Source organism: Schistocerca piceifrons, chromosome 9 (assembly GCF_021461385.2).
Source record: "Schistocerca piceifrons isolate TAMUIC-IGC-003096 chromosome 9, iqSchPice1.1, whole genome shotgun sequence".
NCBI lineage: Eukaryota > Metazoa > Arthropoda > Insecta > Orthoptera > Acrididae > Schistocerca > Schistocerca piceifrons.
In genome coordinates, this window is record NC_060146.1 from 19,341,300 (window position 1) to 19,360,629 (window position 19,330).

Consider the following 19,330-nt stretch of genomic DNA (forward strand, 5'->3'; position numbering starts at 1 on the left):
CTAAAATAAATATTATGATAGTGAAGAACTACATTTTTTGCTTGTAACATGTATTTATCATCTGTAGTAATTTATAATAAGAATAACAAATTTATCAGGGAACAATTTTCTGGACTATTTGAAGCTAAAAATTTTCATTGTTGTGGAGCTACAACTGTTTGTTTTGATGCTTACAATGGCAGTGCACAGACATGAAATGGCAGTTTCAAGTTGTCACATATTTATACATTTGCCGCATGATATTTATTTCTGGGTTCTGCTCTTAGTGTCTATTGAGTGCTCTCTGGCTGTCTTTCTTTGGCTGGTTTTTTTCCTGTCCTCCATATTTACTTACTTTGTGCAAATCTTTCCATCCCTATTAACTTTCAGGCTAACATACACTCAGTGTCTGCATTGTGTGCTCATGTTGAGAGTTCGTTGATGTTGATCATATCATATTGGCTGATAGGTTATGCTAGCCAGTGGGAATCGATAAACCTAATTATTTCTTCTGGCAGAAGATATGAATTCATTACATTTGCTTTCAATATGGAGACTGCTAGAGCAAATTTTACTGATCTGGTTATTACGAATATTTAAGGTTAGTTACAGAGTTTCATATTTTTTTACTGAATGGAAAAAAACTAAATGTGCTGACAGACTGATCAGTAGTGCCAGAAGTCTAGGTTATGATGGAAAGAGACAGTTTGGTAATAGATTGTTGTGCTGTGTAGCCCAAGATATACTGCGTTATGTCCATTTTCGATTTTACAGAAAATTCCCACAATATTGTTAATTTCTAACTTAGTAACAAAATTCCAGTTAATTTTATTAATGAAACATAAAACATTGTGGACAAGCATTCTGACTGGCTACTGATGACTGACTCACAGATAGTCACATTCAGTTCCCATTGTTCATGCCATCAGTGTACATGACAACAGCTATGTCTCGGTGTGTACACTCCAGGAAAATCAGGAAATTCGGGGAAACCCAGTAATTTTTTCATCTGGAAAAAGTCTGGGAAACACTTGAGAATTTTTTAGGATTCCACAAATTTTTCATTATTTTAGTTTTCAGTTAAGTTTCTGTAATTTTTAGTGATAAGAAATGATACTCCAACAAAGGATTTGATTTTAGCCTGCAACTGCAGAATAACACTGCAGCAATAAAACTTAAACAAGAGGATAGCACCAAAGTAAAACTTTAGTTGCAAAGGAAATGCACTACTTTCAACAACAAAACACAGTCCAAAGTTTTTAGGATGAAACTATGCAATACTCCATAACAACAAACTGCTTTTGATGAGCATTATGTCACAACTGTTTACATTTTTAACAGGCCAAAGGAAAATATTACGAATTGTGGTTTGAGATGTGTTACTTTAAAAACAAATTTCCGTTTTCACAAGACAAATTATTTTACGTCTGAGAATGTGTGATGAATTTCTTAAATTGTGGAGTGTTTGACTCTTTCAAAACTTAACACTTAGAGGATGAGCCACCTAGAAAAATTTCAGTCTCAGAAGGCCAGCCGTTTATGCCATCATTTAAAATTTTACTGGCACATTTGCGTTTGATGTCTCTTAAAGGGTAACACACTAAAAAAGACCAGCTGCAAGGTTAGTTTTTCATATTTTATTAGTTCTTTCACAAATTACAAATTATGGAATAACAGTGGCGAAAAGTATAATTATCCTTCAAAAGAAAGTGCAATATGAGTTCTTGAGCAGTTTTACATGTGATTGGCTTTTCTACGGAAAAGTCGAAGTGCAATATTCAGCTGCTACAATTTAAGGTGTGATCCTAGGATCTTGCCTAACCTTTTTTTTTTTTTTTTTTTTTTTTTTTTTTTTTTTTTTTTTTTTTTTTTTTTTTTTTTTTTTTTTGGTGGGCAGTGAAAGCTTAGCTTTGTTGATAAAAAATATTGTCTAGTAGTCATATTTTGCAAAGCGAGAAAACATATTATCGTGCCATATTTTCCCAAATTGAAGCTCACTGCCAGGCCATTCTGAGCACTGCTGTGCTCTCTGTTTCTGTGTAGTAGCATGAACATCGCACTTCTTGTATTTTGATGTTCTGTGTTCATAAACTATCATGCTGTATTTGGTGAATTCATATTTTTACTTTCATAATGCCAAAATATGCAGTGTACATGTTGCTGCATGACCTCTCCAAAATGTGCTGCTTTTTGCAGGGAATGCTGGGAAGTTCTAAAGCAGTGTGTGAAACCTTTACTATTTGGAGGACTGATACATTTTACACCTCTGAGGGAAAGAATATTGTTAGTTAACGTGGAAAAATGTACTTTCACTTGGGGTATAGTGCATTTTCAACCAGAAGAAAGTGCATTTTCTCCCAGATAAGAGTATTTTAACCAGGAAATTGGAAACATACAGATTCCACCCCCCACCCCCACCCCCGCGTATACAGCCTGCATGTGCACTGTAGTGCACACTTTTACCAACCTTTGACCATCCTTTTTCTTATCTCCTTCACCTTACATCTTCTTTAATGTGATATTTATCACCTCCTACTGTTTTTCTCCTCTACTGCTCCTTCCAGCAGCTCATTAAGGGTATACGGAATGCCCTATGCTTACAATGTTAAATTGAGCTAAAAGTTAGGAACATTTTCTCATTTGTTATTTGGACGATACTCTTGATTTTTTCACAGAACGCAGAGATATGTTCTGCTTTTATGCTGAATTATTAATTTTGAAAAAATAATGTATAGTTTTTCAGATATTTTATTTTTTGTAAATGTTAAAAAAAGTTATACATTTTAACAAGTATTTTAAAATTTACATCCATTAATACAAAATAATTCCACATATCTTTTAATTCAGATATATTAGAAGGTCTTAAGGAACAACTACAGAAAATTTCATCTTTCTACTATAAATAGACCATGAGAAAATGTACCTTATGCACAAAAAAACTAAAGTTACGGGAAATTAGCTTCAAAGTTTTTACTTCAGTACAAGATTAGATTAGATTAATACTAGTTCCATGGATCATGAATATGTAATGATGTGTAACGAGTCAAATTTTCCAATACATGACATAATTAAGTTAATTTAACAACATACTTAAGTTAATATAACAACTTTTTCATTTTTGTTTTTTTTATTTTTGTTTTTTAATATTTTTTTGTTTTTTTTTTCTTTTTAAAATTTATATCTAAAAATTCCTCTATGGGGTAGAAGGAGTTGTCATTCAGAAATTCTTTTAATTCCTTCTTAAATACTTGTTGGTTATCTGTCAGACTTTTGATACTATTTGGTAAGTGACCAAAGACTTTAGTGCCAGTATAATTCACCCCTTTCTGTGCCAAAGTTAGGATGATCTTCACTATTCAAGATTAAACCTTTCTCCTAGTATTGTACACTCCTGGAAATGGAAAAAAGAACACATTGACACCGGTGTGTCAGACCCACCATACTTGCTCCGGACACTGCGAGAGGGCTGTACAAGCAATGATCACATGCACGGCACAGCGGACACACCAGGAACCGCAGTGTTGGCCGTCGAATGGCGCTAGCTGCGCAGAATTTGTGCACCGCCGCCGTCAGTGTCAGCCAGTTTGCCATGGCATACGGAGCTCCATCGCAGTCTTTAACACTGGTAGCATGCCGCGACAGCGTGGATGTGAACCGTATGTGCAGTTGACGGACTTTGAGCGAGGGCGTATAGTGGGCATGCGGGAGGCCGGGTGGACGTACTGCCGAATTGCTCAACACGTGGGGCGTGAGGTCTCCACAGTACATCGATGTTGTCGCCAGTGGTCGGCGGAAGGTGCACGTGCCCGTCGACCTGGGACCGGACAGCAGCGACGCACGGATGCACGCCAAGACCGTAGGATCCTACGCAGTGCCGTAGGGGACCGCACCGCCACTTCCCAGCAAATTAGGGACACTGTTGCTCCTGGGGTATCGGCGAGGACCATTCGCAACCGTCTCCATGAAGCTGGGCTACGGTCCCGCACACCGTTAGGCCGTCTTCCGCTCACGCCCCAACATCGTGCAGCCCGCCTCCAGTGGTGTCGTGACAGGCGTGAATGGAGGGACGAATGGAGACGTGTCGTCTTCAGCGATGAGAGTCGCTTCTGCCTTGGTGCCAATGATGGTCGTATGCGTGTTTGGCGCCGTGTAGGTGAGCGCCACAATCAGGACTGCATACGACCGAGGCACACAGGGCCAACACCCGGCATCATGGTGTGGGGAGCGATCTCCTACACTGGCTGTACACCACTGGTGATCGTCGAGGGGACACTGAATAGTGCACGGTACATCCAAACCGTCATCGAACCCATCGTTCTACCATTCCTAGACCGGCAAGGGAACTTGCTGTTCCAACAGGACAATGCACGTCCGCATGTATCCCGTGCCACCCAACGTGCTCTAGAAGGTGTAAGTCAACTACCCTGGCCAGCAAGATCTCCGGATCTGTCCCCCATTGAGCATGTTTGGGACTGGATGAAGTGTCATCTCACGCGGTCTGCACGTCCAGCACGAACGCTGGTCCAACTGAGGCGCCAGGTGGAAATGGCATGGCAAGCCGTTCCACAGGACTACATCCAGCATCTCTACGATCGTCTCCATGGGAGAATAGCAGCCTGCATTGCTGCGAAAGGTGGATATACACTGTACTAGTGCCGACATTGTGCATGCTCTGTTGCCTGTGTCTATGTGCCTGTGGTTCTGTCAGTGTGATCATGTGATGTATCTGACCCCAGGAATGTGTCAATAAAGTTTCCCCTTCCTGGGACAATGAATTCACGGTGTTCTTATTTCAATTTCCAGGAGTGTAGTTATGCACACTGCTATTAATTTTGAATTGGGTTTGGTTGTTAATAACAAATTTCATAAGAGAGTATATATACTGAGAAGCTACTGTGAATATCCCTAGATCCTTAAATAAATGTCTGCAGGATGATCTTGGGTGGACTCCAGCTATTATTCTGATTACACGCTTTTGTGCAATAAATACTTTATTCCTCAGTGATGAATTACCCCAAAATATGATGCCATATGAAAGCAATGAGTGAAAATAGGCGTAGTAAGCTAATTTACTAAGATGTTTATCACCAAAATTTGCAATAACCCTTATTGCATAAGTAGCTGAACTCAAACGTTTCAGCAGATCATCAATGTGTTTCTTCCAATTTAATCTCTCATCAATGGACACACCTAAAATTTTGGAATATTCTACCTTAGCTATATGCTTCTGATTAAGGTCTATATTTATTAATGGCGTCATACCATTCACTGTACGGAACTGTATGTACTGTGTCTTATCAAAATTCAGTGAGAGTCTGTTTACAAGGAACCACTTAGTAATTTTCTGAAAGACAGTGTTGACAATTTCATTATTTAATCCCTGTTTGTCAGGTGTGATTACTATACTTGTATCATCAGCAAAGAGAAGTAACTTTGCCTCTTCATGAATATAGAATGGCAAATCATTAATATACATTAAGAACAACAAAGGACCCAAGACTGATCCTTGTGGAACCCCATTCTTGATAGTTCCCCAGTTTGAGGAATGTGCTGATCTTTGCATATTATGAGAACTATTTATTTCAACTTTCTGTACTCTTCCGGTTAGGTACGAATTAAACCATTTGTGCACTGTCCCACTCATGCCACAATACTTGGGCTTGTCTAGCAGAATTTCGTGATTTACACAATCAAAAAGCCTTTGAGAGATCACAAAAAATCCCAATGGGTGGTGTTCGGTTATTCACATCATTCAAAATTTGATTGGTGAAAGCATATATGGCATTTTCTGTTGAAAAACCTTTCTGGAAACCAAACTGACATTTTGTTAGTACTTCATTTTTACAGATATGTGAAGCTACTCTTGAATACATTACTTTCTCAAAAATTTTGGATAAAGCTGTTAGAAGGGAGATTGGACAGTAATTGTTGACATCAGATCTATCCCCCTTTTTATGCAAAGGTATAACAATAGCATATTTCAGTCTATCAGGGAAAATGCCCTGTTCCAGAGAGCTATAACACAGGTGGCTGAGAATCTTACTTATCTGTTGAGAACAAGCTTTTAGTATTTTGCTGGAAATGCCATCAATTCCATGCGAGTTTTTGCTTTTAAGCAAGTTTATTATTTTCCTAATTTCTGAGGGAGAAGTGGGTGAGATTTCAATTGTATCAAATTGCATAGGTATGGCCTCTTCCATTAACAGCCTAGCATCTTCTAATGAACACCTGGATCCTACTATATCCACAACATTTAGAAAATGATTATTAAAAATATTTTCAACTTCTGCCTTTTTGTTCGTAAAGTTTTCATTCAATTTGATGGTAATACTGTCTTCCTGTGCTCTTGGTTGACCTGTTTCTCTTTTAATAATATTCCAAATTGTTTTAATTTTATTATCAGAGTTGCTGATTTCAGACATGATACACATACTTCTGGATTTTTTAATAACTTTTCTTAATATAACACAGTAGTTTTTATAATGTTTGATAGTTTCTGGGTCACTACTCTTTCTTGCTGTCAGATACATTTCCCTTTTCCGGTTACAAGATATTTTTATACTCTTAGTAAGCCATGGTTTGTTACAAGGTTTCTTATGAGTATATTTAACTATTTTCTTGGGGAAGCAGTTTTCAAATGCATTTACAAAAATGTCATGAAATAAATTATATTTTAAATTGGCATCAGGTTCATGGTACACCTCATCCCAGTCTAACTGCTGTAGGCTTTCCTTGAAATTTGCAATTGTTAAATTGTTGACTGAACGTACTACTTTGGAGGACTGTTTAGTATTGCTGAATGGAGCTATGTCATATATTGTAACTAGCTGTGCACCATGATCAGAAAGACCATTCTCAACAGGCTGAGCATTTATCTGGTTAAACTTATCTTGGTCTATAAAGAAGTTATCTATCAGTGAGCTGCTATCCTTTACCACCTGAGTAGGAAAATCAATAACGGGTGTCAAATTGAAAGGACCGAGTAATACTTCAAGGTCATTTTTCCTATTACCCTCTTTCAGAGAATCTACATTGAAGTCCCCACAAATAATAATTTGCTTCCCCCTGTCTGACAGATAGCACAACAAGGAGTCCAAATTTTTCAGAAATAGATGAAAATTTCCTGATGGGGACCTATATACAGTTACAATTATAAATGTGCCTTTATTTAATTTAAGCTCACAGGCACATGCTTCTATATGTTTCTCTACACAAAACTTTTTTGTTTCTATACTTTTTGCACGATAATAACTTTTGACATATATGGCAACTCCTCATTACATGTGCAGAGAGCTTATATCCACTTACATTTACCTTATCCATATCAGTAACAATGTGATGCTCAGACAGGCATATTATATCTATTTCATCCTCAGCTTCTAAATCTTCTGAACAAACCAGAAGCTCATCTATTTTATTCTTTAAACTCCCAATATTTTGATGAAATATACTTACATTATTTCTAATTATACTTTTATGAGAACCTTTCCTTATTCTAACATTTGCAGTACTCTCCTGTCTGAGTTTCTCATTGTGCTTAGGCTTAGTTGCTATACCAGTGGTCACATGGTGTTCAGAGTGGCAGATTATGTCAACTGGGTTGGGTGACTTTAAATCATCAATGCAATTACCTAGGACTGAGATACAACTTGGTGGAGATAAAATTTCTGGTGATTGGTGAAAATTTATAATTGACAGCTGTGATTGGTGATCCAATGTGCTAGAATTGTGCTGTTTAATTTCTTTCCTAAACTGAAGATTTGTTTCAATCCTGACCTCTCGTAGAACTTGACATCTTTCTGTCTTACCTATCCTAAAAAATGTGCTGCTCCAACACCTATAACCACTGGTATTTTACCATTCATGGCAGTGCCTCCCCCCCTTAAATTTCCTGCTATTACCCCAGCCAGTTTCCCCTTCCTTGCTCCATAGCTTGTACCATCAGAATCGTCCAACAGCTTCCTCTTGATGGCTCTGCTATGCTGTCTAGCCATCTTTGAATATACTTTTATGGCATTATCTGAAGACCTGAGCCGTTCCTTGTCCAAACAAAGCATAGCTGCGGCAGTTCGTAGTCCTACACAGAGCCCCAACTTCTGCAGAACTTTGCACTTTGTTATATTGCATAATTGAATGATGAAACAGCATCATAAACGCCAAAGTGAAGTGTGTTTATACCCACAAACGCAGTTTTAGGTAGTCTATTCCATATCACATGGTTCACACACTCATTTGGATTTTGAGTCCGGCCATGAAGACATTTCTTTAGAAGACTAATATCTGCGAGGTCTCGGAATATTGGTTTCATTTCATCCATTATGGCAGGTGGCAGGTGATGAGGGTGATTGTATTGTTTCTTAGTTACCTTGCCTCTGTTGTACTTGCACCAACTATCGTCTCCTTTTGGACATAGCCCATGTTGGGGATTTTCATTGTTTGAAGCTGTATGAAAAAACAGAGTCCAGACTGCTCTTCTCATTAATTCTGCATCTGCTGTATTCTGTCTTATTGCTAGTAATTTGCCATGCACTCCTCTTCATGTTTAGTTTTCATTTTCTCCTTGCATCTGCTATGCTTGGAAAGTATTGCCACATCAACTACCTTACCAGTGTCCATACTTGTAGCTGTTACTACACCATTCAGAGATGTGTGGCCTCTCTTCTGCCAGCTACCATCAAAAGCTATGGACAAGTCTCTGTTATTATTATTTTCAACAACTGCTTCCTCAACAGCATCTTTCATGTTTTCCTGTGCCGCATCTTCTACAGCAGAGCCTATTGCAATTATGTGTTTGTTAAATTTTGAAGGTGGAGGAGGGAGGTTCATCACACCACACAACATGGCACCTGCAGCGCTGCCCTTTCCTATACACCGTAATCCATAAACCAGTCTAATGTATATATTGTGTAGTTTACCTGTACCTGTAACATGTGAGAAATTGAAGAAAGTAACACTGTGTTTGCAATAACTGCACATCAACTCTAATTCACAAGCAAGTCCTACATGTAAGTTTGTTTTCAATAAAACACCACATTTTCCACATTGTTTGCAGCACACATTGTTCTCCAAAACGTCTGATAATAAAGAGACGTTAATTACCTCATATTTCGTAGTCCCAGCATTTAGTTTCTTGTATTCTTCTTCAATTCCAGCTAGTTTTCTTCTTGAAGCACTTTCTGGTGTAGTGGCAGCAGCATCACTCAATGTTGAGGTTAGTCGCTACTGGGACATCAGATACTGATGAAGATGAATCAGACGAATTTTTAGTACACTTTACTTTCTTGCGCCAATGTACACGCTTTCTAAATACCTTCAGACTAGGTCTTGGCATGTTGAAGGAAAGAAAACTCAATGACTTCTCCACATACGACTTTCACAACAATGACATGGATGTACTCACAAAGGAAACAATACAAATGGTGCAGAATCTATTGTCAACTGTCTAGCAGTGTAGCCAACAGAAAAGCTAACTCTCTTGTGCTCAATTATATCTCTGGCAAGGCTGTCTATATCAGGTATATTTCACGTCTCATATACAAGGTGCAGAACATTGTGTGTCGAAATTATTTTAAAAAATTATATAAAATAGTTCTGTTCACGTCATCCAAATATTTTATACATGGTATTAAATAGGAGAGTCTAAATTTTTCGAAAATGCATTTACCCAAAAATCGATTTTTTCATCGAAAAACTCATTCTGTATAGCCTTAACTATCTCTGGTGGTTGTAGCAAATGCCCACTTACATGTCCCTTCTACTGGTAAATCTTCCACGGAATACTTAACGCACTTATTCTTATTAGCACTTTTCCGTTTCATTATCTGTCTGTCCACTTAAGTTTTAGTATTCACTGATGAAACCACATTGCAAAAACAGTTTTTTCCTCTCAGTATTTCTAGTAATTTCAGACATATACCTCTTCTTCCTTTCCATATGTGTATCTAATTTGGGGCGATTTCAAAATGTAATTTACACCTTGTTATGGCAGGCTGAGTAACTTCTATTAAATTCTGCACTACATTTTGAAGTGCCACAGATATGTGACACTATTTTTCAACATAGTCATCCAGTCTCTGCAAACAATACTTGGAACGCCCTGTTATTCAATTCCTTTGTGTTAGAAATCCCCTTCTGGGCCTGCTGTGTGAATATCCTCATCTTTGAAAACCTCATTTCTTCTGGAATTTCTTTCAGTTGGTCCAAAAGATTCCTAAATAATTCATAATTCTCAACCAGATTCCAAAATAATTGATAAATCGCACGGTGCAGTGTCTGGACTTTCCAATCAGCATTTCCTACGTCTGTGTGACTGGGGTCAAATTGTTGGCACCATTTCAGTACGAATGGATGCAACGTTGCATTTGGTCTGTATACCACCTGAATATCATGGTAAGTCTGTGAGCAGTTCAGACATTCTGTGCACAAGTATTGTTGTGTCCCACATACTTTAACTTTGGAGTACGTCTCCATTTGCCATGCCATTTAACTCCTGCACTGCGATGCACCTGTTATCTGTACCGCAGCAGAACTGTGTCTGTAGGAAATATGGAAAATGTATTCTCTTCTGACACTGTGATACTCTTGTTGTACATTTGTCTTAGTGTGGGACGACATGTGTAACTTACTTCCTGCAGTCCCTGCATACTAAAAGAGCTCTTCTATTGAAGTAAGTTTTTTTTGCCTGTGACAGACATCTTCTGAAATGTTCCTTGCTCTGGTCTTCTTACATAATGCAATATCCTGTACAGGAGAATTCTTTCACTGCTGTGCCATTCCTAATCATTATCTTCCACAACTCTTTATCACTATTCTCATTTCTTAAAGTATCTTTTACACATTGACTGCCACAGCTAAAATGAGTAAACTGCTCCCAGATGCCATGTTAAACAGTTCATACAGTTTGATTCATTTGTAGTCCAGCTGTATCATCACATACAGAGTAGAAAGTTCAGCTCAGATGCCAACTATGAGATAACTCATTGTCAATGATTAGTCACCAGCTTGTGTATTTCAAAGCACGATTGATTGACAGTACGATCCATGTCTTTGTTGTAACTGCATCAGTAGTTAGTCAGTCTTTGTTGTAGATGGTTCTCTAACATTTATCATTATCTGTGTTCAGTTTTCCTCATAAAATGGTTAGTAATAAGAGAAAAGCAAGTGACATAGGACTTGGAAGGCTAGCTGACATGAATGAATTGGAATGGAACGATTTTATGAATGAATTCTCAGAGAGTGGACGGTGGAAGTCTCTACAAACCAACTTGATGTGAGTGTTCAAGAGAAGATTCAGATGCAGGGGACAGTTGATGCAATGAAGAAGATGAGCAGGTTGGTACAGTAGCAGGCGCTACGAATAACAGTGACAAGTGGAGTAACATTCCTCAAGATCAACCAGTATTTATGTTCAGTGAGGATGTGGGATTGAACTTAGACTTACAAATTTGTGATGCTAATGCAATTATTGATTTGCTCTTTTCTGAAGAGTTGCCAATGTCAAGAAGAAAATCTACATGCAAGCCAGGAAGCAGAAAAACTTCGGAGGAGATGATCAACCAGGCTCTCGAGACAGAGGGATACAAATGTTGGGGAAGTGAAAGTACTACTGGGGCTATTGCTGCACATTGGACCTTGTTGTTGCTGCACATTGGACCTTGTTGTTTTTCATCAATAGAACATTACAGGAGTGCAAGTCCTTTTTACAATCTCACATTCTATTAATCAAGTTGCATGGTTCTCAAAATAAAAATCTACTGTGACAAGTCACAATAAAAGGTGGAGATGGGTCAGGCATCGGAAGTCAATTTACACTTGATGGAAGCTTTCTTGAACAAAGGATATTTCCTTGCTGTGGGTTGTCAATTTACAAAACCTATGTGTGAGTGAAATATTATATAAGAACGGAAATGAAACCCCAAATTTGTTAGCTACTAGGAAGCTTAAGAAAGTTCAGATGGTATTGAAAAGAAATTACAGTGTTGTTGTTTGCAAATGGAAGGTCAAAATGGAGGTACTAACCATTTGTGATATGAACTGTGCTGAAATGGTGGAAGTTTGCAGTGAAAGTGGCAAATTTGCCTTGAAGTCAAACAGTCAGAGACTGCAAAAATGGTATGGAAGGCATTGATCAGTCACATCAAATGCTGTCATATTATTCAGCATTGCAAAACACTGTTAGATGGCTGAAAAAAGCTTGCTCTACATGTGATGGAAATTTATCTGCACAGTGCTCATTAGTTCTACAATCAAACAGAAGGAAGGAGTGTCAAGTCTCTAGCTTTCTTGTTACATTCCATTGATTGGGGATAATGTGCCAGACACCTAGAGGCAAATCAAGACAGATGGCAGCTTTCATTATTTAGGTGCAGTGTCCGCCATTGAAAAAAGTATGGCCAACAAAGCCACGCAGAAAATTCATGCAATGGAAGAAATATGATGAATCATGATTCTTTTTCCCCATTTGTGAAGAAAATCTTCCTCTTTGCATGGAAGAATGCTTCAAGACATCTAATCAATATGAAAAAAAACTTTGTTTTCATTACCATTAGTGGCACAAAGTACACATCTAAAGCTAAAATATTTGTGTGATCTTGTGTCTGCAGTTTTCTGTTTGTCTGTTCCAACCATGGAAATAAAATTATGTTCCAACACATCCAGATGATTTGCTGCACCTCTACCTGATCCACAAGACCAGTAAATTGCATTTATGTGCTATGAATGTTTTCGTATCTGACTGTATGCAGAAACTTACTTCCTACAAGTTAACATTTAGTAGTGGGCACCAGCAGCCATGTCATTAGGTAGAAGGTAACTCGTAGTTGACAGTCAAAGTGTTAAACCATATTCTATCCATTCTTTTCAGAAGGTCTTGTAAGTTTTCATTACATCTAGTCAGAAGGACTGTACCATCTTCAAACATTGCTATCTGTTTCTCTTCCATTTTTATTCTTTTATGAAAATTTTCTTTTGCTTCTTTTATTACTGCTTTGATGCACAAATTGAACAGCAGTGGTGATAAACTAAAACTTGGCCTTATACTCTTTTTAACAGTAGCTAGTCATTATTATTACCTCTTGGGTTTTGTAGATGAAGGTATTTTTTAATCTCTGTACTTTAGCCCCATTCTTCGAAATATTGCAAACATCTTATTTCACCTACCATCGGTGAAAGTTTTCTTTAGCTCCACAGGCCGTTTCACACCGAACTCAGGCAGTGGGTCAATGTCCACAGGCATTGCTGAGGCAGGATGAGGCTTGGTGGAAGAAGCATAAGACACCATAGTCTGCTGGCAGTGGATCAACATGTGGTTGGTTCTGAGGATGGTGGAGGTGAAGTTGATAGCATGGCAGTAGTCCATGGTTGGAGGCCACAATACCCAGGATTTAAAATAATGTACAAATTGCAGGTCACCTACTTCAAACATAGATGAAGAAATTATGTTACATGAACATGAGACTCCCCAAAATTATGGAAGAACTAAAGATGGATGGAAAAAGACTGAGAGGGCACCCAAGAACATGGTGGAAAATGGGAGTGAGAATATCTGTGGAAAAAGAGGTGTGACCTGCCAGAAAGTGGAGGAAGAAGAGTGGTGGGAGGACCGAGCCAAATGGAGAGGACTCGTCAACACCCAGACCTGGCAGTAGCTGGAGCAGGATCCAGATATGGATAGAACATGGATCTGGAAATGCTTTGTTTGTATGTCACAACTCATTTTCTCTAATTCATTAATTGTGAGAAACACACACTAACAGAATCAACAGCAAACCACATGCAACCCTTTCTCATAGGAGATGTTCAATACGTCCTCCATAAATTGACCATCAGTGGCTTCAAACATTTTCCTGTTGGGGCACCTCCATCCTGGAAATGTCTCCTGGTACAAACAATGAGAGCGAGTGCCATTGCTGTTAACTAATCCATACATCAAATGGGCATCTGCCATCTCTGTATTTGTGTATACTGCCACTGCACAAGCCAAGTGTGTCACTAACTCTATGGAGTAATCCACGTGCTTGCTATGGTAATACTTATTGCTGGAACAGTTGATGTTACCTGCAAACAATGATGTATGCTGGACATCAGCAGGACCATGTAAAACAAAAGACTGGCTGTGCACAACATAACCAGATGTCACCAAGACTGCATGTCCCCCATTATTCTAATGTCCTGTTCTTGTGTGTTTCTCATGATCAATGAGCTGGAGAAAATTAGTTGTAACTTGGAAACAAAGCATTTCCAGACCCATTTTCAGGTAATATAATTTCTTCGTCTACATGTGAAGAGTGTGTCCTACAGTTTGTGCCGTACATATTTGTTTCACCCTGTATATTATGGATCTGTGCTTGACCGAGATCATCTTGTGGATCTAGGTTGGGTAATGCCTGAACTGATAAGCCCACCCATAAGGGAGAAGCTCAGGTGACTGTGTGCTGAGGATGGGCGCAGCACGTCCAAGAGGGTGCGATGAGGGCGGCTATGCAGCTGCTCTGCGGGGTTGCAATCTTCGATCATGGTGGCTGTGACTACAGAAGGCAGTAGGTTCGGTATTAGACATCTTTTTGTTGAGGAGCTGGGTTCTAAAAGCATGGATAAAGCATTTCACATGGCTGTTGGAGGCTGAATGAGAAGATGTGGTGTGAAGGTGTTGAATCCTGTTACAGCTGCAAAATTGTCCAAAGCCATAGGAGGGGGAATACAAGAGGGAAGTGAGAAAAGGAATCGCAGTGAACCACACGGAGCCCAAAAACTGACCAGCAAAATCTTAAGTGGATACGCACTCACAATTCTGCAGTGTTTGGCCAGGGAGAGAACAGTGGATTGATGTACCTGATGGGGGTAGCATGGGCAGACCAATTTCATGATGTGAGAGTCAATATTGGCCTAGAATATATGTTTATTCCAATGAAAGTCAATTTCCTTACAGCTGTAATTTTTATTTTATTTTGATATTTAAAGCTGGAAGGAAATTGACTTTCATGTGAATAAATAACTAATAGCTGAAAGCCCTGTATATGAGGTGTGACAATAAAGTAGTGAGACTGATTGGAAAAACAATGTTGTTTACCATTTTAGTCAAGTTTAGTGTTGTCCCCTTCAAAGTAGTTCCCCTATGATTGCACACACTTTTTCCAGCGCTTCTGTCATTGATGATAACATTTCTGGAACTAATCTTCTGTAATATCCTCCAAGACCCTTGTCACAGCTTTTTGGACATATTGTGTTGTTTGAAAATGGTGTCCCTTGACTGCCATTTTGACTCTTGGAAATAGAAAAAAGTCACACAGAGCAATATCTGGTGAATAAGTACTGAAATTTGTTTTGAGATTAAAAATTGCTGTACTGACAGAGCAGTATGGGATGGCACATTATCATGATGCAGAATCCGATTATCAGCAGTGTTGGCACAGACACGAACTCTTTTATGAAGTCTTTCTAAAATTTCTTTGTAGTAATATTGGTTAACTGTTTGTCCAGGAGTCACCCACTCTTTATGAACAATTCCCTTGGAACCAAAGAAGCACACAACCATGCATTTCACTTTTGACTTTGACATATGAGCTTTTTATGGTCTAGGTGATCCCTTTGAGCACCACTGCAAACTTTGGTGTTTTTTTCTTTGGATCGTACTGAAAAAACCGACTTTCATCACCAGTGATAACACAGTTCAACAATTCTGGATTGAATTCCGTTTGCTCTAACAGATAAGCTGCCACATTTTTCTGTTTTTCTCACTGTTGTGGTGTGAAATTTGTGGGGACAATTTTTGCACAAATCTTTCTCATACCAAGATCTTCAGTTATTTCTAGGTGAACCATTTCTCGATTGATGTTCATTTCTTCTGCAATCATTTTCACAGATAATCTTTGGTCAGACTGTATGAGTTCGCTTACCCTGGCCAAGTAGACATCTGTCCGTGAGGTTGATGGCTGTCCACTGCAGTCTTCAACATTCGTTCCGCCTTCACTAAACATTTTATGCCAACGAAAAACTTGAGCCCTTGACATAACCTCCCCTCCAAAAGCCTTCTGAAGCTTACTGTAAGTGTTCATTGCGTTTTCAACCAATTTAATGCAAAAAGAAATGGCATAATGTTGTGCAATATTATGCGGTTCCGTTTCCATGACAAGAGACACAAACACGTGTTAACTTGTTACAGCACAACTCACGACTGAGCAGTTGAATCGATGTGCCGCTTTAACTGGAAGCAGCTTATAGACCAAGGTCAAAGATATTGTGCCTACGCAAGCCTGCAGGGTTGCGACATCTTGCAAAGAAAATTGGTCTCATTACTTTATTGTCGCACCTCATATATTCAATATGTAGCTGATTCCATGGTAAAGAATTTGTGTTATGGGCCAAACTTCTCATCTGAGACATGCTGTAATGAGCAGTGTGCCGAAGGCACAGTACTTGTGACCAAAGAGAGGCTAGGATCAGCAGATGGTAGTGGTCTACATCCGTGCTCTACAATAGAACCCATTAGTCTAGGTGTAGTTGATGTCAACATGGCCATTAGGGATGAAATTTGGGCTCGGGAGATGTGTCCACCCTTCTGTGAATGAGGTGGCATGATGTCAGGTTCTTACAGATGGCAGCATGATATCACTTGATGTTAAGGAAAAGGTTGAAAACAGCCAAGTACATCTGAATTGAATTGAGTTAGCATCATACCAATTCGTGTTGCCCAAAGGCTGGGGTCAGGGAACCATGGTAGCACATCCACATTTGCTTGTAATGTTGTTGCTCAACAGTGGATAGAGTAACGAAACTTAGACAAGTAAAGAGCCCACCTCTGGAGGCAATGGGCAATGCAGCCTGTTACGTGATGTTTAGGGCCAAAAACTGAGGAGCAATGGGCAACGAGGTGATGATCTGTAACAAGATGAAATTTCTGTTCATAAAGGAATAATTTAAGTTCCTGAACAGTTTAAATCAGGCTGTTCCAACAGAGCTCCAGGGAGCCGGAGTGCTCCGGAGCGCTCACTGCGGCAGCTCGGAGCCCGCGTGGAGGGGGAACGCGAACTCATTGCCCCCTGACCGCATGCAGCCGCAACTGATGCAATAATCTGTGTTCAATAACAACTATGACTAGCCGCAGGAGCCCTGTACCTCTATTGGAGGATACCTTTCTTTTCATCGAGAGGGATGGTCGTCCGCAGTGTCTTGTACGTCATAAAGTGTTTAATTCTGCGAAGAGGTACAATATACAACGACATTATAAACGTCTTCACGCAGCGCACTGCGATCATTATAGAAGGTGTAGCACGCAGAGCTGGTAGCCAGGCTTAAGAACGACATACCAGGAGACGTAAGTTTAAAAACTGTTTCGTAATACGGAGGATATCAAAACATGCAACATAGTTCGTGTTCTGTAATGCGTTTATAATTTTCAGGTGAATGAGAGCAGAGAAAACGCTACTGAGTCTGCAATTCGAGCAAGCTACAGGGTCGCTCACATCATTGTGACGAGTGGCAAGCCATTTTCGGTATGATCACTCGTAAAATCGTACATGGTAGCAGTTGCAGAATGTTTGTTTCCAAGGGAGGTGCAGGCAATTGAAGGGGTCTGCCTGTCGAAGCAAACAATGTCTCGTCGAATCCTGGACATGGCAGCGGATTTAGAGACACAGCTCAGGAAAAAGGCGGAGAGCTTTGTCGCATTTTCGCTAGCGCTTGACGAAAGCACCGACATATCGGACTGTGCTCAGCTTGCAGTCTTTGTGCGTGGTGTCGACATGGAGCTGCAATGTAAGTGAAGAACTCTTGGATGTGGTACCACTCGATTACACCGCAACAGGACGTGACATTTTTGAAGCTGTTTGTGCATCAGTGGACAATATGAATTTGCCGTGGGATAAGCTCCATTCTGTTGCGACAGATGGTGCACCACAAATGATCGAGCGTCACCAAGGTTTTGCTTCTCGTTTGTAAAATAAACTCAGGGATGAATTCGGGAAACACATTTTGACTCTTCATTGTTTTATTCACCAAGAGGCACTGTGTGCTGAAACACTAGAGCTTGTCATCGTCACTTCAATTGGAGATTATTGATTTGCAAAATTCAACTTTGTTGAAAGAGAGGTACTTCAACACGTTGGATTTGTCACGATGGTATCGTTCATTACAGCAAAAAATATTTCCCAAGCTACACAACAATGCCGCTCAGTTGATGTGCATGTTTGGATCTACATATTGTTGTGAGCAGTTTTTCTCGGCAATCAAAAGAGTAAAAAGTAAGGAACGATCGTTTCTTCAGGAGGCAACAATGAAGGCCATCCTCCGCTTTAACGCTGCGAACTCTTTGACACCTGATATTTCCGATCTTGTAATGAAAAGAAAATGTCAAGCTACAGAGGCCCAATAAATTTAGTATGCAATTTATTGTAAAACAGTTGTTTCTTATTTATTTCCTGAAATCGTATTTCCTGGTATGAGGTTGCCGATCTCGTAAGACGCAGCTGGCACATCAAAACGTTTGCCTTGCTGCCCGCCTCAGCCAGCCGTGCCACGTGCCGGCGTGCTGGCCCACTTGACTGGTCACAGCAAGCGACGCGGCTCCCTGGAGCAGGGAGCGCTCCGCGGCTCACAATGGAGCCGACAAGCTGGAACAGCCTGGTTTAAATGATAGTAAAAGCTTCTGCTGTATTTGAGAAAAGCATTGCTGAGAAACAGATAAGATCATAAAAGCATATGTGATAGGGCATTCAGTGGCATCAAAGTGTTTATGTGGTGGGACTGTGCTGATACTGAAATGTAATTCCTATGGCATCCAAGTAGATCAATGACCTAGTCTACATAATATTTATTGGGGCCCTCTTTTTGCTTCCTAAATTCTAACCTGACTGGAATAACATGTTTTCTGTTGAAAAATGTTCTTGTAGTAAAGAAAGTATTCTGAAAAACTCAAGTTCCATCAGGTTTGTTAAAGGCTCCAATTTCTGTATTAAGTAAATGATACAGTTAGGAATTTCCTGGGGAAAAATCCTTTTGTCTTACTGATTCAGTTCGCAGTACTGCCGAGGATTTTTCCTTGGTTGTAGAACTGGAATAGGAAGAGGAGGAGATTAGTGTTTAACACCCACCAACATTGAGATCATTAGAGATGGAACACAAGCTCGGACTATGGAAGGATGGAGAAGGAAATTGGCCATGCCCGTTCAAAGAGTCCTTCCCAGCATCTGCCTTATGCGATTTGGGGAAATCACCGAAAACCTAAATCGAGATACTCAGACATGGGTTCGAACTGTCATCCTCCTTCCTCCTGAATGTGAGTGAAAGTGCGCTAACCACTGCGCTAGCCCCTTCGGTCAGGCAGACTGGAATGGGATGCATTCAGCCTCAGGAGGTC

General features: G+C 39.7%; 1 protein-coding gene across 1 annotated transcript in view; it reads left to right on the forward strand.

The window, feature by feature from the left end:
* LOC124717202 overlaps positions 1-19,330 on the forward strand; it is a 154,704-nt gene that overhangs the window by 52,122 nt on the left and 83,252 nt on the right. The window lies entirely within an intron of this gene.